Below are 22277 nucleotides of genomic sequence, written 5' to 3'. Positions count from 1 at the left end.
CATATTGACAGTCATCAGAAAAAGACAAGAGTACCAAAAACAGCTCAGCTGTCATGCTTTGCTGTCTATCCTTCATTCTACACACACACGCACAAATTCTATACAGCAAAAACCAAAGAAATGGTTTAATATGTGTGGTATTAGTATAAACTTGGTATAAATGAGAACACAATATGTGTTTTTCATTAAATTGGAAAAATCGCTCTATAATTTTAAAATAATGGCTCCCAGATAGAAAAACAGTGCTGAAAAAGTTTATTCTAAACATGAAAGCATGATGACAACAATGACAAAATGACCGTGACTTTTATTTTTAAAAGGCGAGCAGCAAAGGAAGAGGGTGAAAGGTGTAAAAGTCAAAAATTAACTTTGGAAAACATACTCAAAATATGGCAGTTCAATACTCTCAGTGATTTTAAGACAGATAGTCTGTCAGTATTATGACAAGCTTTCCCAGTGGAGATAAGCAGAAGAAATTCCTGAAGATTCAAACCGGCTGCATCTAGAGTCTTTAGTGTTTATAAATTGGGAGAAATTCTTAACAATACAGAATGTTAAATTATATATATGTAATAATACATATATACAATATACATATATTTATATTATACACACACACACATATACATATATAAAGTTTATATGCATTCATGGCAATCTTATTAATGCATTTGAAAATTCTAAGAAATAGTCTTCAAATTCTACTTGATCAGGAAAGTTATTTATTCAAAAATAAAAATAATATCTTCTTTTAAACATTGCTCTAATAAAAAATTTTATGCACAAGCAAGCTGCTAAATATTTGTTCAACTCACAGGGTAATGATAATAGATTTATATACTATCTCACAAGGTTACTTCAAAATGATACCTAGATAGTTTCACTGAAATCAAATCATTACAAATGAATCCTTAGTTATAAGGTAGAATGCTATATTCAGATTCAAAAGCCTATACATAACTTAAATTCTTAAATTTCACGGTCAAATAATATGTTTGAACAATAAAAGGGGAATATTCATGGAGAAAAATTTATCTTAGCCACACAAAATAAATCATCTACTAAGGACTCACTTTTCACATGAATTATGAAATAGAAGTCAAATATAAAGTATCATTAACCTGGTAGGGTACCAAATCTTTCCAGTCTTATTATGAAAAAAGCATTTTCTAGATCTAGGTACAAAAGCTGATCTCTTAGGAGAAGGGTATGGGCATAAAAACTGAATAATATATGCAATATTATTTTTTCTCTTTTTATTTTTATTGAATGATAATTGCTTTTACAGAATTTTGTTTTCTGTCAAACCCAAATATGAATAAGCCATAAATATACATATATTCCCTCCTTTTTGAACTTCCCTCCCATCTCCAGCCCCATCCCATTCCTCTGGATTGATACAGAGCCCCTGTTTGAGTTTCCTGATCCATACAGAAAATTCCCTTTGGCTATGTCTTTTACATATGGTAATGTAAGTTTCCATGTTACTCTTTCCATACATCTCACTCTCTCCTCCCCTTGTCCATAAGTCTATTCTCTTTGTTTCTCCATTGTTCTGTTTCTCCACTGTAAATAAATTCTTCAGTGAGTTTTTTAGATTCCATATGTGTGCATTAGAATATGGTATTTATCTTTCTCTTTCTGACTCACTTCACTCTGTATAATAGGTTCTAGGTTCATCCACCTCATTAGAACTGACTCAGATGTGTTCCTTTTTATGGCTGAGTAATATTCCATTGTGTATATGTACCACAAATTCTTTATCCATTCATCTGTCAATGGACTTCTAGGTTGCTTCCATGTTCTAGTTATTGTAAATAGCACTGCAATGAACAATGGGATACATGTGTCTTTTTTAATTTGGGTTTCTTCAGGGTATATGCCTAGGAGTAGGATTGCTGGATCATATGGTGGTTTTATTCCTAGTTTTTTTAAGGAATCTCCATACCATCTTCCATAGTGGCTGTATCAGTTTACATTCCCACCGATAGTGTTAGAGCATTCCGTTTTCTCCACATCCTCTCCAGCATCTATTGTTTGTAGACATTTTGGTGATGACCATTCTGACTGGTGTGAGGTGATGCAATATTATCTTTGAAGATTGGATTGGGTGTTATGTTTACTATTAAAGTCTGAAATATATGATTGTCTTGGTGCATCCTGAATGACACCAAATAACAGGAGCTCACAAAGATGAGACTGAATTTCAAACAAAGAATTTAAATTACAAAGAAAACTCTATCTTCCCTGTTAATGGTCTTCATCTCCCTCTCTCACCCTACTTCCTGCCAACATCACTAGCATTGCTGCTTAAAGTTAGAAAATAACTAGTAACTGAAAGCTTTGGAGGATATTATAATGGTATTTCTTTTAAAATTTTATTGAAATCCTTTAATTTTTTTGTCTTTTGTTGAGATATGGCTTGACTTCCATGAAATAAAAAACATAATAAAGCCAGTGAAATATCCTAAACCTTATCTTAAAAGCATTATCTGTCTCGTCTACAGCATGCTTGTTTTCCTGTTCCTAGAGTCAGTTCTCTTACTAGCCTGATTCATGATGGAGTTAAAAAAGAAATCTTTACCACATAAAAGGGCACTAGTTACCTACTAATTTTACCCATATGACAGTCTTGGACTTTGAGGTCTATTTTTCTACTTTATATTCTCTCCCCAGTTCCCACACCACCTCTGTAGAGTATCTGCCACCCAGTGGATTAGTTTTCCATTGCTGCAATAACAAATACCTATAAACCTAGTGGATCAAAACAACACAAACTTGTGTTTTACAATTCTGTAGGTTGAAAGTCCAGCATGGGTCTCACCAGGCTAAAATTAAGAAGTTAGCAAGCTATATTTCTTTCTGGAGTTTCGACAGGGAAAAAAAAAATGTGTTTCTTGCTCATTCAAGTTTTTGGCAGAATTGTTCCTTGGGGTCGTAGGGCAAAGGTCCTTATTGTCTGGCTGTAAAATGAGAACTGCTTGCAACTTCTAGAGGCCACCACATTTCTTGGTTCATGGGCCTCTTCTTCCATCTTCAAACCCAGTAACAGTGAAATAGTGTCCCTCTCATGTCTTATATCTGACCAAAATTTCTGCCTACCCTTTCCATTTTTGAGGAATCATGTGATTATGTTGGATCCTAATAATAATTCAAGATAGTTTCCCCATCTCAAGGTCCATGCCCTTAATTTCCTTTTGCCATGCAATTTAACATAGTCACAAGTTCCAAGGAGTAAAACAAAAATGCCCTTTCTTGGATTTTCAGGTTACCCCCACCCACCCCAACCATAGATCAGATTTTCCACACTGTACTTGCAAGAATTTCCTGCTTTTATTCTTTTTTACACCTCTCAATACCCTGAGTCTCTTCCTGAAAATTAGATAATGTCTTAAGTCAGTGGGTGAGAATTCATATTCCTTCCCCCAGTAAACATTTATTCATTGTCTCACAAACAGGGCTTATCTATACATCAATCCCAAATTATAACATAAAAAGCATACACTGTACAACTCTTGATAAAATCATGTGATTAATATTGAAAGCAGCATGGTCCTTTAGTAGCCATTAATTCCTACCACATATTCGACTGCATGTAATTACAGAACTGGAGGGGGGAATGGCAAATCACCCAGTATACTTACCGTGAGAACCTCATGAACTGTATAAAAGGACAAAAAGATATGACACCAAAAGATGAGTCCCCCAGGTCAGAAGGTATCTGATATGATACTGGGAAAGAGCGTAGGAAAACTACCAGTTGCTCCAGAGAGAAGGAAGTGGCTGGCCCAAAGCAAAAATGGTGCTTAGTTGTGGATGTATCTGTGATGAGAGTAAAATCCAATGTAGCAAAGAACAGTATTGCATAGGAACCTAGAATGTTAGGTTCATGAATCAAGGTAAATTGGACATGGTTAAGATGGTAAGAATAAACATTGATATCTTAGAAATCAGTGAATTAAAATGGATGGGAATGGGTGAATTTACTTCAATTGACCATTATATATACTACTGTGGGCAAGAATTCCATGGAATAGATGGAGTAGCTCTCATAATCAAGAAAAGAGTCTAAAATTCAGTACTTGGGTGCAACCTCAGAAATGACAGAATGATTTCCATTCATTTCCAAAGAAAACCATTCAGCATCACAGAATTCAAGTCAATGCCCCTACCACTGATGCCAAAGAAACTGAATTTTATCAGTTCTATGAAGACCTAGAAGACCTCCTAGAACTAACACCAAAAAATGATGCTCTATTCATACAGTATACTAACGCATATATATGGAATTTAGAAAGATGGTAATGATAACCCTGTATGCGAGACAGCAAAAGAGACACAGATGTATAGAACAGTCTTTTGGACTCTGTGGGAGAGGGAGAGGGTGGGATGATTTGGGAGAATGCATTGAAACATGTATAATATCAAATATGAAACAAATCGCCAGTCCAAGTTCGATACATGATACTGGTAGCTTGGGGCTGGTGCACTGGGGCGACCCAGAGGGATGGTATGGGGAGGAAGGAGGGAGGGGGGTTTAGGATGGGGAACACGTGTATACCTGTGGCAGATTCATGTTGATGTATGGCGAAACCAATACAATATTGTAAAGTAATTAACCTCCAATTAAAATAAATAAATTTAAAAAAAAGAATTGGAATACAAAAGTAGGAATTCAAGAGATATTTGGAGTAACAGGCAAGTTTGGCCTTGGAGAAAAAAATGAAGCAAGGCAAAGGCTAACTGAATTCTACTGAGAGACTGCACTGGTCATAGCAAATACCTTTTTCAACAACACAAGAGATGACTCTACACATGGACATCACCAAATCATCAATACCAAAATCAAATTGATTATATACTTTGTAACCAAAGATGAAGAAGCTGTATACAGTCAGCAAAAACAAGACCTGGAGCTGACTGTGACTCAGATCATCAGCTTCCCATAACAAAATTCAGGCTTAAACTGAAGAAAGTGGGGAAAACCACTAGGTCAGCCAGGTACGACTTAAATCAAATCCCCTATGAATACGCAGTGGAGGTAACAGATTCAAGGGATTAGGTCTAATTAACTGTGTGTCTGAAGAACTATGGATGGAGTACTATAATATTGCACAGGAAGCAGCAAATGAAACCATCCCAAAGAAAAAGAAAAGCAAGAAAGCAAAGTGATTATCTGAGGAAGCTTTACAAATAGCTGAAGAGAGGAGAGAAGTGGAAAACAAAGGAGAAAGGGAGGGGTACATCTAACCAAAAGCAGAGTTCCAAAGAAAAGCATGGAGAGACAAGAAGGCCTTCTTCAATGAACAGTGCATAAAACTAGAAGGAAAAAACAGAAAAAGAAAGACAGAGATCTCTTCAGGAAAACTAGAAATATCAAGGGAACATTTTGCACAAAGATAGGCACAATAAAGGACAGAAACAGTCTTAATGAACAGGATTACCATGATGGTGTGGTCAGTCACCCAGAGCCACATATTCTGGAGAGGAAGTCAACTGGCCCTTAGGAAGCACTGCTGTTAATAAAGCTAGTGAATGCAACAGAATTCCAGTAGAGCTATTCAAAACCCTTAAAGGTTGATGCCATCAAGGTGTTGCATTCAATATGTCAGCAAGTCCGGAAGACCCAGCATTGGCCACAGGACTGGAAAAAGTCAATCATCATCCCAGTTCCCAAGAAGGGTAGTACTAAAGAATATGCTAATCATCAGACAATTGCACTCATAGCCCATGCGCATGCTAGGCTTCAGCATTATGCAAACCAAGAACTTCCAGATGTCAAAGTTGGGTTCAGAAAAGGAAGAAGAATCAGAGATCAAATTGCCAACATTTTGCTGGATCGTAAAGAAAGCAAGGGGATTCAGAAAAACATCTACCTCTATTTCATTAATTATGCTAAAGCATTTGACTGTGTGGACCATAACAAACTGTGGAAAGCTCTCAAAGAGATGGGCATATCAGATCAACCTACCTCTCTCCTGACAAACATGTATGTGGGTCAAAAAGCAACAGTTAGAACCCTGTAACTGATTGGTTCAAGACTGAGAAAGGAGTACGACAGGGCTGTCTGCTGTCACCTTGTTTGTTTAACCTATACACTGAGCATATCATGAGAAATGCAAGCCTGGATGAGTTATAAGCTGGAATCAAGATAGGTGGGATAAACATCAACAATTTAATATATGCAGATGATACCACTCTAACGGCAGAAAGTGAAGAGGAACTAAAGAGCCTCTTAATGAGGATGAAGGAGGAGAGTGAAAGAGCCAGCTTAAAACTATATATTAAACAAACTAAGATCGTGGCATCTAGTCACATTACTTCATGGCAAATAGGAAAAACGTGGAAATAGTGACAGATTTCCTCATCTTGGCCTCTAAAATCACTGCAGCTGGTAACTGCAGCCATGAAATCAGAAGACAATTGCTTCTTGGCAGGAAACCTATGACAAACCTAGGCAGTGTATTGAAAAGCAGAGACATTTTTCTGCCAACAAAGTTTTGTATAGTCAAGGTTATGGTTTTCCTAGTGGTCATGTACAGTTGTGAGAGCTGGACCATAAAGAAGAAAGATTGCCAAAGAATTTATATCTTCAAACTGTGGTACTGGAGAAAACTCCTGAAAATCCCTTGGACAGAAAGGAGTTCAAACCAGTTAATCTTAAGAGAAAATAACTCCAAATACTCATTGGATGACTGATGCTGGAGCTGAAACTACAGCATTTTGGTCACCTGATGCAAACAGCCGACTCATTGGAAAAGTCCCTGATTCTGGGAAAGATTGAAGGCAGAAGGAGAAGAGGATGTCAGAGGATGAGATGGCTGGATGGCATCACCAGTGTAATGGACATGAGCTTGGGCAAACTTTGGGAGATGGAGAGGGAGAGGGAGGCCCAGTGTGCTGCAGCCCATGGGGTCTCAAATTGTCAGACACGAATGGGTGACTGGACAACAAATACAGAGCTAATAAAGCTCCTTAAGTTCCCAGAGTCTCAAGTTCCATAAGAGGAATAATTCCCTTCTTTTTATTTTGGCAATAAATGTATATAATGTTAATTTATTATCCTGGAGTAGAGATAAATGCTTGGCCCTCATCAATGAAGGGTAATTTGATTCCATTTTACATTTCTTTCTTCTGTATTATTTTTTAGAGAATTATATTCTTGGCTTATTTTTATTACTGTTGAATTTGAATCCTAATAATTTTAGGATGTAAAAAGTAAGTTAAAAATAAACTTCCCCAAAACTTGGAAGGTAGGATAGTATATATAATTTAAGAAAAATAACATGATCTGATTTATTTATAAAGTATGAAGACTTAATACCTGAATTCTACCCCACTATGCATCTAAAATTCTTATAGACACTCTGTTTCAAAATGCACAAAAAAAGAAAAAGAAAAGAAACTTATTTTGAATTACTACTTTATACTTTCTTTTCCACTCTCTAACTCCATTCCCCTGAAATAAGTCGTTTCAGATATTTTCTATTTTCAAATAGTAATGCAGTTTTGAAAATAACAATAAAACCTCCACTTGCATTGCTAGTCAATCTAGGAACTCAAAATTAAATTCTTCTGCACATTTCCACTATAAAATTTACCATCAGAACTTGTAAAATGTACTGATGATGCACAAAGGAAAATAAAATCCATTGTGGGGGTGGATAAATTAGCTCTCTGCAATGGGCAGGCACAGTCCCCAAGCAATAGCCTTGAATCTACAAAGGACTGAATGCTTGAAACCAGGACAAATATAAATTCCAGAGAAAGGGTCATACCCTCTTTATATATTTTTCCAGTTTAAGCATAGCTTACACTTTTTTGTTAATCTCATATTCCTCTATTATTGAAATTTTTTTTCAAAATCAAATAAATGAAAATGCATATCTATATTATTGTTTACATGCTAGGCACAAAAGTGTTCTTCAGAGTTATTATTCTATTTTTCACACTGATTTTGAGTAAAAATACAGTATGTTATACATCTAAATCCAATAATAATCTTTGAATGTGCTTTATAATACACATGAAATAAAATCTAACTTGTAACTATTAAGGAATAAAGAATAGTCTTGAAATTGAATTTTCCATGGTGCCCTTTAGTAAAATGTAAAATATAGTAGCAACTGACCAAAACGTACACATAAGTGAAAACATAAGTTTTTAAAAATATTATTGGAGATAAGGAAAAATGGGAAAGCAGGGAATAAGAAATCAAATCAGATTTTGAATCATATTTTTAAATGTAAAATCTCCAAGTGACCATCAATGGCTGAGATTAAAGGCTAATGATTATTTATTATTTGCAAATTCTTTGTGCTGCCCAGGAAGGATTCTTTAAAATATTTGTTTAGATACTTGGTTGTATTAGACACAGACTAAGAAAAGGAAAAAAAAAAAAGATGACTTTCAATTATTAATTCATCCACCCATATAATTGTGTGTCTATGGATCTATTTACTCTTCAAACTCCCATTATCTCAGAATGTTTTCAGAGTAGAAAAATGACTCTTTTATTTTATTTTTGCAAGAGCTATGTGTTCCTTTTAGTCTGTTTCTCTGCCATGTTTGGAATATACTGATAAATAACAATTAACTATGCCAAGAAGTGGAGCAAGACATAATCTGCAAGACTATAAATCCCATGCTCATAAGCATACAAATTGTTTTTCTTGAGAATGAAAGAGAAAATAATTGATGACTTTGAACTAGTTACTTAATTTTTCTGTGCCTCAGTCTTTCTGTTTTTTTTTTTTTTGTAAAAAAAAACCAATTAGCTGTAGTATCTGCCTCATAGGTGAGGATTAATTTGATACCATAATGTGAAGTCCTTAAGGCTGAGTTTGGTATATATCAAGTGTTCAGTAATTCAGTAATTCTTAGCCATATTTTTTAACTTGATTCATATTTATAGTTCAGTTAACCACAGCCACTCCTCATAGTAGCAGCCACAGTGGCCTCAAAGAATAAAAACTCCCATACTCTCAGATGTGCAAACTATTACTAAATCAAGGGTTCTGGTCCACACTGGATCTTGTCAAATTTTGTTCCATTTCTACTTGCACAAGCCCACTCAAGAAAGGCTACTAGGAACACACTGAAAGCAAAGTACAGTCCATTTTACTAGCTTTTTTAGCAAATGCAAAGCAACATCATAGGACCATCAGACCAGATCAGTCGCTCAGTCGTGTCCGACTCTTTGCATATCATAGGACCATATGCTTCTCTAAATGGGAGAATTAAGTGTGAACTTAGAAAATTTGAAGATATAGTCACAGAACAGTTTTGGCAGAACTTGGCCAGAATATGTAAACCAAGTGATTTTCTGGAAAGTTAGTGTTCTGAGCTTTAGAACACAAAACCTAATGCCAAATTACCATTAGACTAGTTTGGCTGAGATCTCATCATTAATATATGAAGATTAAATAGAGTTGGTTTGATACAGTATATCTATTTTGTCACTCATAGTAGTGTTTTATAAGTTTGGTTTATGTTCAATTCTAAAGTTCCCCCCAGTCACAGCCGATATGCCAGCAGGGCCATTTTCACAACATCACCAATTACTTTGGAGACCTACAGTAGTTCTGGTAAGAAATAATTGTAGAACATTGTTGTAAGTGAAAATGGGAATAAATGGCTGAGCTTGAGGAACATGATGAGGAACATTGCATTCTTAGAATGTTCTATCTGGTATTAGTGATTGATGAGATGCTAGAAGATAAAGGAAGAAGAATTTTACCAAGGATGCCTGCTACGTGTTTAACATCTACCAAATTTTTTGACAAATATATTAATATATCTACACATAAATGGCAAAATCATTATCTGTATCAAAATCCACCACAACACATACAATGATGCCCAGTATTCAGCTAAACTATTAATACTAAACTGATTGGAAAATCAAGTGATCTTTTTAAAATATGGCATACTCCATAAAGCATTTACATTAATAAATGAAGGAATTATGAGCATGGAAATTAACTAGGGAAAACAATAATACAGTAATGAATATTTCTAATCCATTCCATTGAGAAACTGCCTTTATTTTATTATAGTCAGATTTTCAGAGCAACATTTCATTTTGTCTTTGATGCTATGATCTGAGCACAAATGTTTTCCTTAACTATTCTATTGGATTTGATCATTTGGGCAGCACAGATTTTAATTTTTCATTGATTTTTTAATCCATGTAAAAATTATTCTTCTTTACTGAATAACATTGCTGCTGCTATCATATTCCTAATGCTTGTTCACTCCACAAACAAGAGAACACTTTGAAATAATATTCAGCATCTGACCTGTGCTTTCTAACATTCACATATGCACAGGGCAGCAGTAAATCAAAGGTTCCTTGTAAGCACTAAGGAAAGCAATATAAAGGATGAAACGAAGCTTAAAATTAAAGCTATATTAAAAGGTCCAGCTAAATTCTAGAAGAGAATTATGCAACAAAATTGGCTTATAAGCTGCCTGAAGAACCCTGCTGCTGTGGTGTATGTGTGAAATCCACCTCCCCAGGGACAGCTTTGACCATGTTTGTGCTTTCCTTATCTGATAACTAGTAAGAGAAACAAATGAGGTAGAGCCTTGTAATACAAGCTGAAAAGGTAAAGGCAAAACAAATCAGACTCTTTTCCCAAATATGCTAGAAAAGTATAGGCTGCTGATCACCTATTCCAATTTCAGTCCAGTTCAGTTCAGTTGCTCAGTCGTGTCCGACTCTTTGCGACCCCATGAATCGGAGCACGCCAGGCCTCCCTGTCCATCACCAACTCCCAGAGTTCACTCAGACTCACATCCATCGAGTCAGTGATGCCATCCAGCCATCTCATCCTCTGTCGTCCACTTCTCCTCCTGCCCCCAATCCCTCCCAGCACCAGAGTCTTCTCCAATTAGTCAACTCTTTGCATGAGATGGCCAAAGTACTGGAGTTTCAGCTTTAGCATCATTCCTTCCAAAGAAATCCCAGGGCTGGTCTCCTTCAGAATGGACTGGTTGGATCTCCTTGCAGTCCAAGGGATTCTCAAGAGTCTTTTCCAACATCACAGGTCAAAAGCATCAATTCTTTGGCGCTCAGCCTTCTTCACAGTCCAACTCTCACATCCATACATGACCACAGGAAAAACCATAGCCTTGACTAGACGGACCTTTGTTGGCAAAGTAATGTCTCTGCTTTTGAATATGCTATCTAGGTTGGTCATAACTTTCCTTCCAAGGAGTAAGCGTCTTTTAATTTCATGGTTGCAGTCACCAACTGCAGTGATTTTGGAGCCCAAAAAAATAAAGTCTGACACTGTTTCCACTGTTTCCCCATCTATTTCCAATTTACCCAGTTATAATAGTCAGCTCAGCTCTAGTTGACTTATCCTTTGGCCTAATTGTCTTTATGAATACTCATCCTTTTCCCTTTAAGATGTCACCTTCTACTCCCCTTGGTGAAATTGAAGACTCTTTCTAAATGCTCTCAACCACACAGCATGCAGGCATTCCCTATATGCTTTACCCCCAAACAAGTGCTTGTCACTAGGTATTACCCATCCATATAAAAACCTATACACAAAGTTATTTGTCATAGCCAAACACTGGAAACAACTCAGTTGTCCTTCAATAGGTGAACTGTTAAGCAAACGACAATACATTCATATCACAGAATGTTGCTCAGCAATAAAAGTGAATAAACTGTTGATAAACACAACTATTTGAAATGACCTCAATGGTATTATGTTGGGTGGGAAAAAATAGCTAAAGGTTAAAGACTATATGATTCCATTCATATGCCATTACCAAAATAACAGTATTTTTGCAACTTCCTCTGAATCTATATTTTAAAATAATGTTATTAAAGTCTAAAACATATAACACAATTCATCTGAATGTTGATTAGTTTATAAATGGGCTTCTGGCTAAAGAGATAGACAAATATGTGAGGAAAAGATATTCTAGAAAGTTCCTTTACTTGTAGAAAAATGTGGGAGGAGAAAACTATCATTTATGGCTCTGGCCTCTTTGTTATGCTGGGAACTGGGAAGTCATCTTGAGACCAGGGTACTAAGCTACCATAGTAGTACAGAAAAAGCCACTTTTTGGAATGTCAAAGTAGAAAACAAAAGTTTAAAACCTGCCATTCATAATGTCAGTGATTTACTGATTTAAGGAAACCTGGTAGTCTCCTTAACTTGGAACTTCTATACTTATTCATATGACAAATACTTACTGAGTGCCAATTATGTACCACTCACTTATAAGTACTCAATATTTCAGCCACATTCCATAAGATTTTTTTATGAAATAGAGATGAATATTAGAGAAACCATGTAGCATCTATAGAACCACACAATATGTAAATAACTGCCTGAGCTTATTATATCCAAATCTCATATAGAGCTAATTTTGTGGTTTTCTAATTATATTAAGCTATCTTTTTATCTTATACATCAATATGTTAACCATTGACTATCTCTAGTACCACAGACAATTTTTTAACTAATAAAATTATTCCTACAAAAGGTGTAAATAGTAGCTATCTTTTTGGCAAAGAGACTGAAATCATGGTGAAGTACATAGAAGACTTCAAATACATTTGATTTATTTCATCCTTAATCTGGCAGATAGGAACATAAATGCCCATTATAGTTTTCTTCTATTTTATATATGCCTTAAATATGTCATAAGAAATTTTAAAATAAATAAAATTTAAACTACCTTTTATTTAAAATTTTAGTTTGAAGCAAGTCAACATTCTGGAGGAAAAAAAAAAACACATCTTTTTAAATGTCAGCCAAGAGATATGGAATTTTATGAAGGCATACACACCAAAAATTAGAACTTATGGACCATAATTGTTAATAGATACAAGTTCATATAATGTAAGGTCAGAGTTTCTGGCCCAACAGCATCTAGAACAGGTAAATATTACAAGCCTTGTCCTCATATGTAACTCAAAAAGGAATTTCTGCATCATTATGCTGGGATCACTAAGCAAATAAGACTTTTTACAGATGAATACAATAGTCTGGATCACTTTTGAACTGACGTAGACACATGTTTCAGAGAAGGCAATGGCACCCCACTCGAGTACTCTTGCCTGGAAAATCCCATGGGCGGAGGAGCCGGGTAGGCTACAGTCCATGGGGTCGCTAAGAGTCGGACACGACTGAGCGACTTCACTTTCACTTTTCACTTTCATGCATTGGAAAAGGAAATGGCAACCCACTCCAGTGTTCTTGCCTGGAGAATCTAAGGAACGGGGGAGCCTGGTGGGCTGCCGTCTATGGGGTCGCACAGAGTCGGACATGACTGAAGTGACTTAGCAGTAGCAGACACGTATTTAGGGCTTCCCAGGTGGCACTAATGGTAAAGAACTATCCTACCAATGCAGGAAACATAAGATACACAAGTTTGATCCCTTGCTTGGGAAGACCCCCTGGAGGAGGGCGTGGCAACCCACTCCAGGATTCTTGCCTGGAGAATCCCATGGATGGAGGAGTCTGGCAGGCTATAGTTCATAGAGTCACACATGACTGAAGCAACTTAGCATGCACATACAGACACATATTTATCAAATATATCATCAGATTAAAAACCACGTTCTACATTATCTCCCCAAAAACCACATAACAGGTTTGCAAGATGTTTGTCACCTTCCATAAAGTTAGGACTACAGTCTCTAAACATAGATTAGTCAGTTATAGTAACCTCTTGCCTGGAGTATCACAGGCAAAGATCAAAAGAGTTTTCAGCAAGTTTTGTAAATGAGAGATGATGTATCACCTTGTATCCTGATTGGCTGTTTTCTGAAACTGGATGGATGTGATAAAGAGACTGGGACTCCAATTGTGGCCCCAGTAGGTTACACTTAATTTAACTTCCAGATGGTAAAACAATGAAGAGGAAAATATGGCCCTATAAACATACAGATGTCCCATGAAAACAAAGAGCAGTGTACATCATCATTATTACTGGTTGTTATTCAGACATATGAAAGGCATCACACTTTAAACAAGATGAAGAGATTTGCTGTGCATCACAACCAGGAATTATCTTTTTAGTGAAAGCTAGTAATGACAGAAAATATTTTACTGCACCCATAAATATATGGAAATACATTTATCACAATGGGATACATTTTGAGAACTATATGATTAAGGTGAATTACGGAGAGTGACAGCAATTATTAAATAAATCTACTCTTATAAAATAAATTCAAACTGAAAAAAGTGTCAGACATTCCAGATATCTTTCTGCATATTCATAACAAATTAAATTTTATAAAATACATTGTGTTTTTCAAAATGAATGAATTCCTTAATTTTGCAAAGGCAGTTTGTTTCTTTACACAATGACTTGGAGTCAGTGTCATTATCAGTTAAAACTGTCAAAATCTCAATTGGAAATATGTAATATACTAACTCATAAAAATACCATTCTGAATCAGCATGATAAATTATGTTAATGCCTTTGAGAAATATATTTTTATGAATTCATATAGTACTTAAATCTGGTGAATTTCTAAATAATACTACACAGTATTTATCTTTATCTGCCTTATTTCACTAAGCACAATACCCTCCAAGTCCATCCATGTTGTTGCAAATAGCAAAATTTCATTCCTTTTTTCTGCATATTGGTTTAAGAAAAAAGCCAATCTATCAGCCAAGGGGAATTTAGTCCAAGCCATTGTTTTGAAGCTACACTGACTGGTGTTCAATCTGTAAACCTGAACTCCAGCTCAGGAAGTAAGCTTGGTCAGGCCTTCTGTGTAGAATGAGGCACTTTTATTATACAGAACCTTGCAGGAGGCTCTCCTGATTGTAAACAGAGACCTTGAAAATCAGAGATTAGTAGGTGCATTTATATAAAGCCCTGTAATTGAGAAGGTAGCCTCTCCCTATTATAAAGAAAAGAATGTGGCTTTAGCATTTTGTAATTTTTAGCTTTTGGTTCAGTGGGATATATATCTTGGTCTGTTTATAGTCACCTTTTAAATTTTATCTATTCATACTTTGTCTATCAACTATGTCTCCACAAGAATGCTAATAGAAGCTCAGTCTGAGAAAAATAGTTACTGAAATACAGATTAAACATTAGATGTTATAGAGTTAATATTTTAAGTAAGCTATGTAATTATTAAGAAAACAGGGGAAAAACAAATAGTTTAGTTTACAAAGTATCTACTGCATGAAAATGATCCAGCTATCTTCCCTTTTATGACCACAGTAAAGCTCTCTCCTGTAATCAGTATTCATGTGAACACAAATCTACATGCCTGATGGTTAGTAATATTGAAGGACTGTTTCCCTTCTTTGCTAGATCTTTTTAATTTGAGCTTATGTTGCAGTCAATAATCATTAGCCTTAACCGAAAACTCTTTTCTCCCTATTTATTCTCCCCTGTCACCAAGAAGTTGATGTTGCATATAAACAGAGTATCTCCTTGGCAGCCCCCAAAAATGAAAACAAAGCAAGCAAAATGAGTGCAAGCCAACTAGAAGACTTCATCAAAGATTATTTTATCTATCCAAATCAAAAGCATTATTAATTATTACTTCACTTCAGCAGAGGAAGTTTAACAAATTCATATTATAAAAACTTCAGTCTTGCATAACTATAATGTATCTCTAAATCACTCATAGAACTAATTAATAGTTCCCTTGTTTGAAATAATTCCCTTGTTTGAAACTTCTGCCTTCTGTGATGGGGGAAGTGGAGACTTGCTGGTATGAACACATGCCCTCTGTTCTAAAGATGCCAAAGGATTGCCAGTTAAATGCCTTCAACCCTATATTTTGGAGCTTAAACCCAAGTTTAAATGACATCTTTCCTGTTATGAAACCACTTTCCTTGCCTAGAATACTAAATTTCTTGCCCAATGTCACTTGCCCAGTATCAACATGAAAAAATTGAAAGTGGTAGAGCCTGTTCAATTTTTAACTAAGGTGTACAACTGTCTCTTGGCATTCCATCCAATCAAAGCAAGGAAGTATCTGTTTCCACCCATATTTTTTTGTCAGCTGTGATTGCATTTTGGCAATTGCACTAAGCGGCTGACTCCAAGACTAACTCTATCTTTTCAAAGCATTATTGATCATCCTGCTCCACCTGACAAATTTTAAGGATAATAGAAGTAGATGAAAAGCTTTGTTCTCTGTGGATTTATATACATCAAAGAATTAACCTCTGACCTGCTTTTATAAGTATGAAAATGTGTCCCTTTGAGTCAAGAGTCCTTTGTCAATTGGATCGCTTTAAGAATCTTTATTTAATTATACCTGACTGGGTATATTTAACTTGAAATTCATTAGGTTAACAAAAGGATTAGTTGTTAAAAATATAAATATACCAATGCGAAATGTAAACAGAAAATATGCAAACAATTAAGTTTAAATTAGGTTTTAAAAATTCATGATCTTTCTTTTTATATTTAAAGAAGTAGATGTTTTGTCATTTGCCATCTAAGTAGCATACAATTTGCATACTGTTCATTATGTCACTGTGTTTTGGGTTGTCTTAGTAGGCAGCCCTATGCTCAAATATTGGCACTGGTTCTAATGAAATGACAGTTTATATTACCTCTCAATTTTAACCTTTTCATCTATAAAATGGGGATAATAGCTTATTTCACATAGCAATTCTAAAGATTTAATGAAATGCTATGCCAATGATTTGCCAACTTGAATATGCATAAGAATCACCTGACATGCATGTTTAAATGCACTTTGTATAGGTTACAACTCTATAGATTCTACTTCAGAATATCAAATGTGTTCGTGGTGTGTGAGAATATGCATTTTAAGCATGAACCACAGTAACTTGATTTAGGTGGTCAACAGATACGTCAGTTCAGTTCAGTTCAGTCACTCGGTTGTGTCGGACAGCTTGCAACACCACGGACAGTAGCACGCCAGGCCTCCCTGTTTATCACCAACTCCCGGAGTTTACTCAAACTCATGTCCATTGAGTTGGTGATGCCATCCAACCATCTCATCATCTGTCATCTCCTTTCCTTCCGACTTCAATCTTTCCCACCATCACGGTCTTTTCAAATGAGTCAGCTCTTTGCATCAGGTGGCCAAAGTATTGGAGTTTCAGCTTCAGCATCAGTCCATACAGTGAATATTCAGGACTGATTCCCTTTAGGATGGACTGGTAGGATCTCCTTGCAGTCCAAGGGACTCTCAAGAGTCTTCTCCAACACCACAGTTCAAAAACCATCAATTATTTGGTGCTCAGCTTTCTTTATAGTCCAACTCTCACATCCATACATGACTACTGTAAAATCAAAGCCTTGATTACACAGGCCTTTGTTGGCAACGTAATACCTCTGCTTTTTAATATGCTGTCTAGGTTGGTCACTCCAGTGTTCTTGCCTGGGGAATCCCAGGGATGGGGGAGCCTGGTGGGCTGCCGTCTATGGGGTCACACAGAGTCGGATACGACTGAAGTGATTTAGCAGCAGGTTGGTCATAACTTTTCTTCCAAGAAGTAAGCATCTTTTAATTTCATGGCTGCAGTCATCATCTGCAGTGATTTTGGAGCCCCCAAAAATAAAGTTTGTCATGGTTTCCACTGTTTCACCATCTATTTTCCATGAAGTGATGGGACCAGATGCCATGACCTTAATTATCTTCTGAATGTTGAGCTTTAAGCCAACTTTTCACTCTCCTCTTTCACTTTCATCAAGAGGCTCTTTAGTTCCTCTTGACATTCTGCCATAAGGGTGGTGTCATCTGCATATCTGAGGTTATTGATATTTCTCCTGGCAATCTTGATTCCAGCTTATCCTTCATCCAGCCTGGCATTTTGCATGATGTACTCTGCATATAAGTTAAATAAACAGAGTAACAAAATACAGCCTTGGTGTACTCCTTTCCCTATTTGGAAGTTGTTCCCTATTCTGTTGTTCCATGTCCAGTTCTAACTGTTGCTTCCTTACCTGCATACAGATTTCTCAAGAGGCAGGTCAGGTGGTCTGTTATTCCCATCTCTTTAAGAATTTTCCACAGTTTGTGGTGATCCACACAGTCAAAGGCTTTGGCATAGTCAATAAAGCAGAAATAGATGTTTTTTCTGGAATTCTCTTGCTTTTTCAATGATCCAATGAATGTTGGCAATTTGATCTCTGGTTCCTCTGCCTTTTCTAAAACCAGCTTGAATATCTGGAAGTTCATGGTGCATATACTGTTGAAGCCTGGCTTGGAGAATTTTGAGCATTACTTTACTGGCATGTGACATGAGTGCAATTGTGTGGTAGTTTGAGCATTCTTTGGCATTGCCTTTCTTTGGGATTGGAATGAAAACTCACATTTTCCATTTTTGTAGCCATTGCTGAGTTTTCCAAATATTCTGGCATATTGAGTGCAGCACCTTCACAGCATCATCTTTCAGGATTTGAAATAGCTCAACTGAAATTCCATCACCTCCACTAGCTTTATTCATAGTGATTCTTCCTAAGACCCACTTGACTTCGCATTCCAGGATGTCTGGCTCTAGGTGAATGATCATACTATTGTGATTATCTGGGTCATGAAGATCTTTTTTGTATAGTTCTTCTTGTGTTCTTGCCACCTCTTCTTAATATCTTCTGCTTCTGTTAGGTCCATACCATTTCTGTCCTTTATTGTGCCCATCTCAGCATGAAATGTTCCCCTGGTATCTCTCATTTTCTTGAAGAAATCTCTGGTCTTTCCCATTCTATTATTTTCCTCTAATTTCTTTGCATTGATCAATGAGGAAGGCTTTCTTATATCTCCTTGCTATTCTTTCAAAATCTCCATTCAAATGGGTATATCTTTCTTTTTCTCCTTGCTCTTCACTTCTCTTCTTTTCACAGCTATTCGTAAGGCCTCCTCAGACAGCCATTTTGCTTTTTTGCATTTCTTTTTCTCAGGGATGGTCTTGATCCCTGTCTCCTGTATAATTTCAAAACCTCCATCCATAGTTCATCGTCCACTCTGTCTATCAGATCTAATAGATACTTAAGAATCTTTAATACATACATAATACAGTACATACTTAAGGGTCATTAATACATATAAATTATTACACTATCATAGGTTAATTATTTTACTGGTTCTAGGAATTAGATAACATGGAGTTACAACTAGAATGACATATTGGTATTAGCTACAAAATCGTCCTATAACTGGAAAGGGTTAATTTTGACTTTATACTGGATCTACTTCTATGACTGTAACCCTTAACTTTCCGCTTTTATTATTATCAGCAGCAAAGTTTCTCAGTCATGTCCGACTCTACAACCCCATGGACTGTAGTCTGCCAGGCTCCTCCATCCATTGGATTCCAGGCAAGAATACTGGAGTGGGTTGTCATTTCCTTCTCCAGAGGATCTTCCTGACCCAGGGATCGAACCCAGTTCTCCCACATTGCAGGCAGACATCTGCCATCTGAGCCATTATGGAATCTCTTATTATAGGCATACATAATAGCCTACCTCCTGGAGACAACCTAAGCTCGCCCACCTGTGAAATGACTGCAAGGAAGCGAAACTAACACATCCCCATACCTGATGCTTGCCATTCTAGGAGATATTTGCAAGAATTAAATGGTCTTTTTACTTTGTTTCCTTACCTCCTCCCATCTCTAATCCATGAAAGAACCCAGCATCCAGGCACTGACAAGTTGGGTTTATTTTGAGATGCAAGTCTGCCATCTTCTCTGAATAAAGTCATAGTCCTTGCTTCAACACCTTGTCTCCCAGATTTACTGGCGTAGCAGAGCAGAGCAAATGAGGGTAACAGTCTCTCACAAGGGTGGTGTTCAGCCCTCAACTAGAAATAACTAGAGAAGTGATTCCTGTTTAGCACTAGTCCACAGCCACTTACCATTACCATTGTACTTAATTTCTGATCATATTCTCAGATTCTGAATCTTATATTGGTCAGTCTTTCTAATATAAATGCAGAAATCTTATTATCCCCATTGGCAATTGCTCAAATTTTTGTCTCCCATTCTGATATTTATCTTCCTAAATGTTCTACACAAGTCTAAGTTACACAGGAATGGATGTCAGTGCCCTCTCCTGGCTGTCTCCCTTTAGGTTTCCTGGAAGGCTTGAGAAAAGCATCTATCTTTTGCTTCTTTTCTTACCTCTGGTATTCACAAGTCCTTTCAGAAACATTACTGATGAAAAAGACAGACTTTTATGGGAACCAAAGTAAATCAAGTAGGAACCTAGACAGAGTTCATGCAAATGATCAATATTTAAACATGATGGCCAGTTCATAAAATGGCCAGAAAATACAATATTTAATTTATAAATAAAATGATCTTAGATTAGTATCCTACATCTTTCTCTACTTTTAACTGGAATAGTACTTAGAGGAATCTTGGGAATTTATCTGATTTCAAACTACTGCCTTCATAGGACTGTCACAAAATGTAAATAAAATAGTATAACTAGCAAAATTATGTAGTTTGTGAAGAATCACCTTCACAGCCTTCTCTTTGCAGTACTATAAAAGCCAATGAACAGAGACTAATTTCCTCAATTAAACACTGAAACTTAAGGAGTCCCTTATTAAAATTGAAATAAATTGTTAGGGGAGTGTGTAATTTCCTCGGTTCTGTCTCATCACAACAAAAATTTGAAGTGATGGATGTTAAAGCCCTTGGCCAGAATGTGTCTCAGCTCTCGGACAGACCATGTTACAGCTCTCAGTTCTTGGACAGACGTGTTATAACTCCGTATTACAGCTCAGTTTTATTTAGAAAATAAAAGGAGGCTACATTCTCAGGGCATGAGGGCATGCTGAACCAAAAGAAATGAAGAAAAGAGAGAGGCCCAGCTGTTTTGCTCCTCTTTTTATATATTTTTTCCCTCCCCCTGGGCCTGCCCTATGTAAATTGGATAGGAGTGCTGTTTGTTCTACCTCACTCCGATCCTCAGGCCTTCCTTTATTTTATTTTCAAGGGCTTTTCCCTTCCTTGTCTTTTAGCCACCGCCATTCTGGACTCCTTTTTCCTATTCTAACTACCTAACATAAATTATATATTTATTACATTAATTACCCTGTTGGAAAACTTACCTCAATAAACTGGCATTTTAAATTAAAGCTTTAAGACACTGAAGAGGAATACAGAAAGACATGTTTCCCAGGCAGTGGCAGGATGCCTCCAGATGGCTGGGGTTTGGTTGTCACATAGGAACATATACTAAGAGGAAAGACTCATGCAATAAAAAGGAGTAATAAGGGCAGAAAGGAAAAGTAGATAGAATGAAACCAAAAATTCAATTATTTCACAATTTTTCACAGGGTTTTCATGTTCCTAAATCATACTGAGAGGCAAAGTGGATTCTGTGCTAAGCCCTAAAGCAGGTGAGCAATAAGAGCTATTCTGTATCCTCACCTTTGGGCAGAAGGTGTGAGAAAAATATCCTCTAATTTTCTTAAATCCCAAGCATCATAATAAGGAATTTACATTATTTTATGGTGGCTGCTGCATTTCTAATTTAATTATATGCTTTGAGATTTTCTTATAATTTTAAATAGAAAAAAATGAAAATAATGACTTGCAACAGGAACAGGTTGATTTGTGAAAACATTTTTTAAATTTAGTTTCTTAGATGCTATCTCAGTTACTCTTCATAATGTTTAGTGAAATCAACTTTATGCAGGGCACAGCACCATTTGAATCAGGGGTAGACAAATAACAACCTGCCAAATCTGGCCTATCACCTGTTTTTGTAAATAAAGTTTTATTGGAACACGGCCACCTGCTGGCTACCTTCCAGTATTATTGATAGAATTAAGGCTTCAGCCTTACAGAGATCTATGACCTTCAAAGTCTACAATATTTGTTTAAACTTTTTTTTTTTTTTACAATGATGTTTTACAATGTTTGCAGGTGACAAAAGAGGAAAAAGAGGTGATTTGATGGGTGGCACATTACAAACAGGTCTTCAGGGAAGCTATCTCCTTCACTCCATTTATAATGTCCAAAGCACAACACCAGGCTTGAACATGCCTGTCTGTGGAAGCCTTGACGAGCTGTCATTACTGCCCTGAATATCTGCTAAATGGAAAAAAGTTTATTATGATCATGGCATCTAGTCCCATCACTTCACGGTGAAGAGGTGGGGAAAAAGTGGAAGCAATGACAGATTTTACCTTCCTGGGCTCCAAATTCACTGCAGATGTAGACTGCAGCTATGAGCTTAAAAGACTCTTGCTCCTTGGAAGGAAAGCATTGACAAATCTAGACAGTGTATTAGAAAGTAGAGACATCTTCTTGTCTACAAAGTTCCATGTAGTTCAG

This window comes from Bos grunniens, chromosome 26 (genome assembly GCF_055505025.1).
Source record: "Bos grunniens cultivar Pamir isolate PY7600 chromosome 26, Bosgru_T2T1.0, whole genome shotgun sequence".
Lineage (NCBI taxonomy): Eukaryota > Metazoa > Chordata > Mammalia > Artiodactyla > Bovidae > Bos > Bos grunniens.
Note: the sequence above shows the minus strand (reverse complement) of the source record.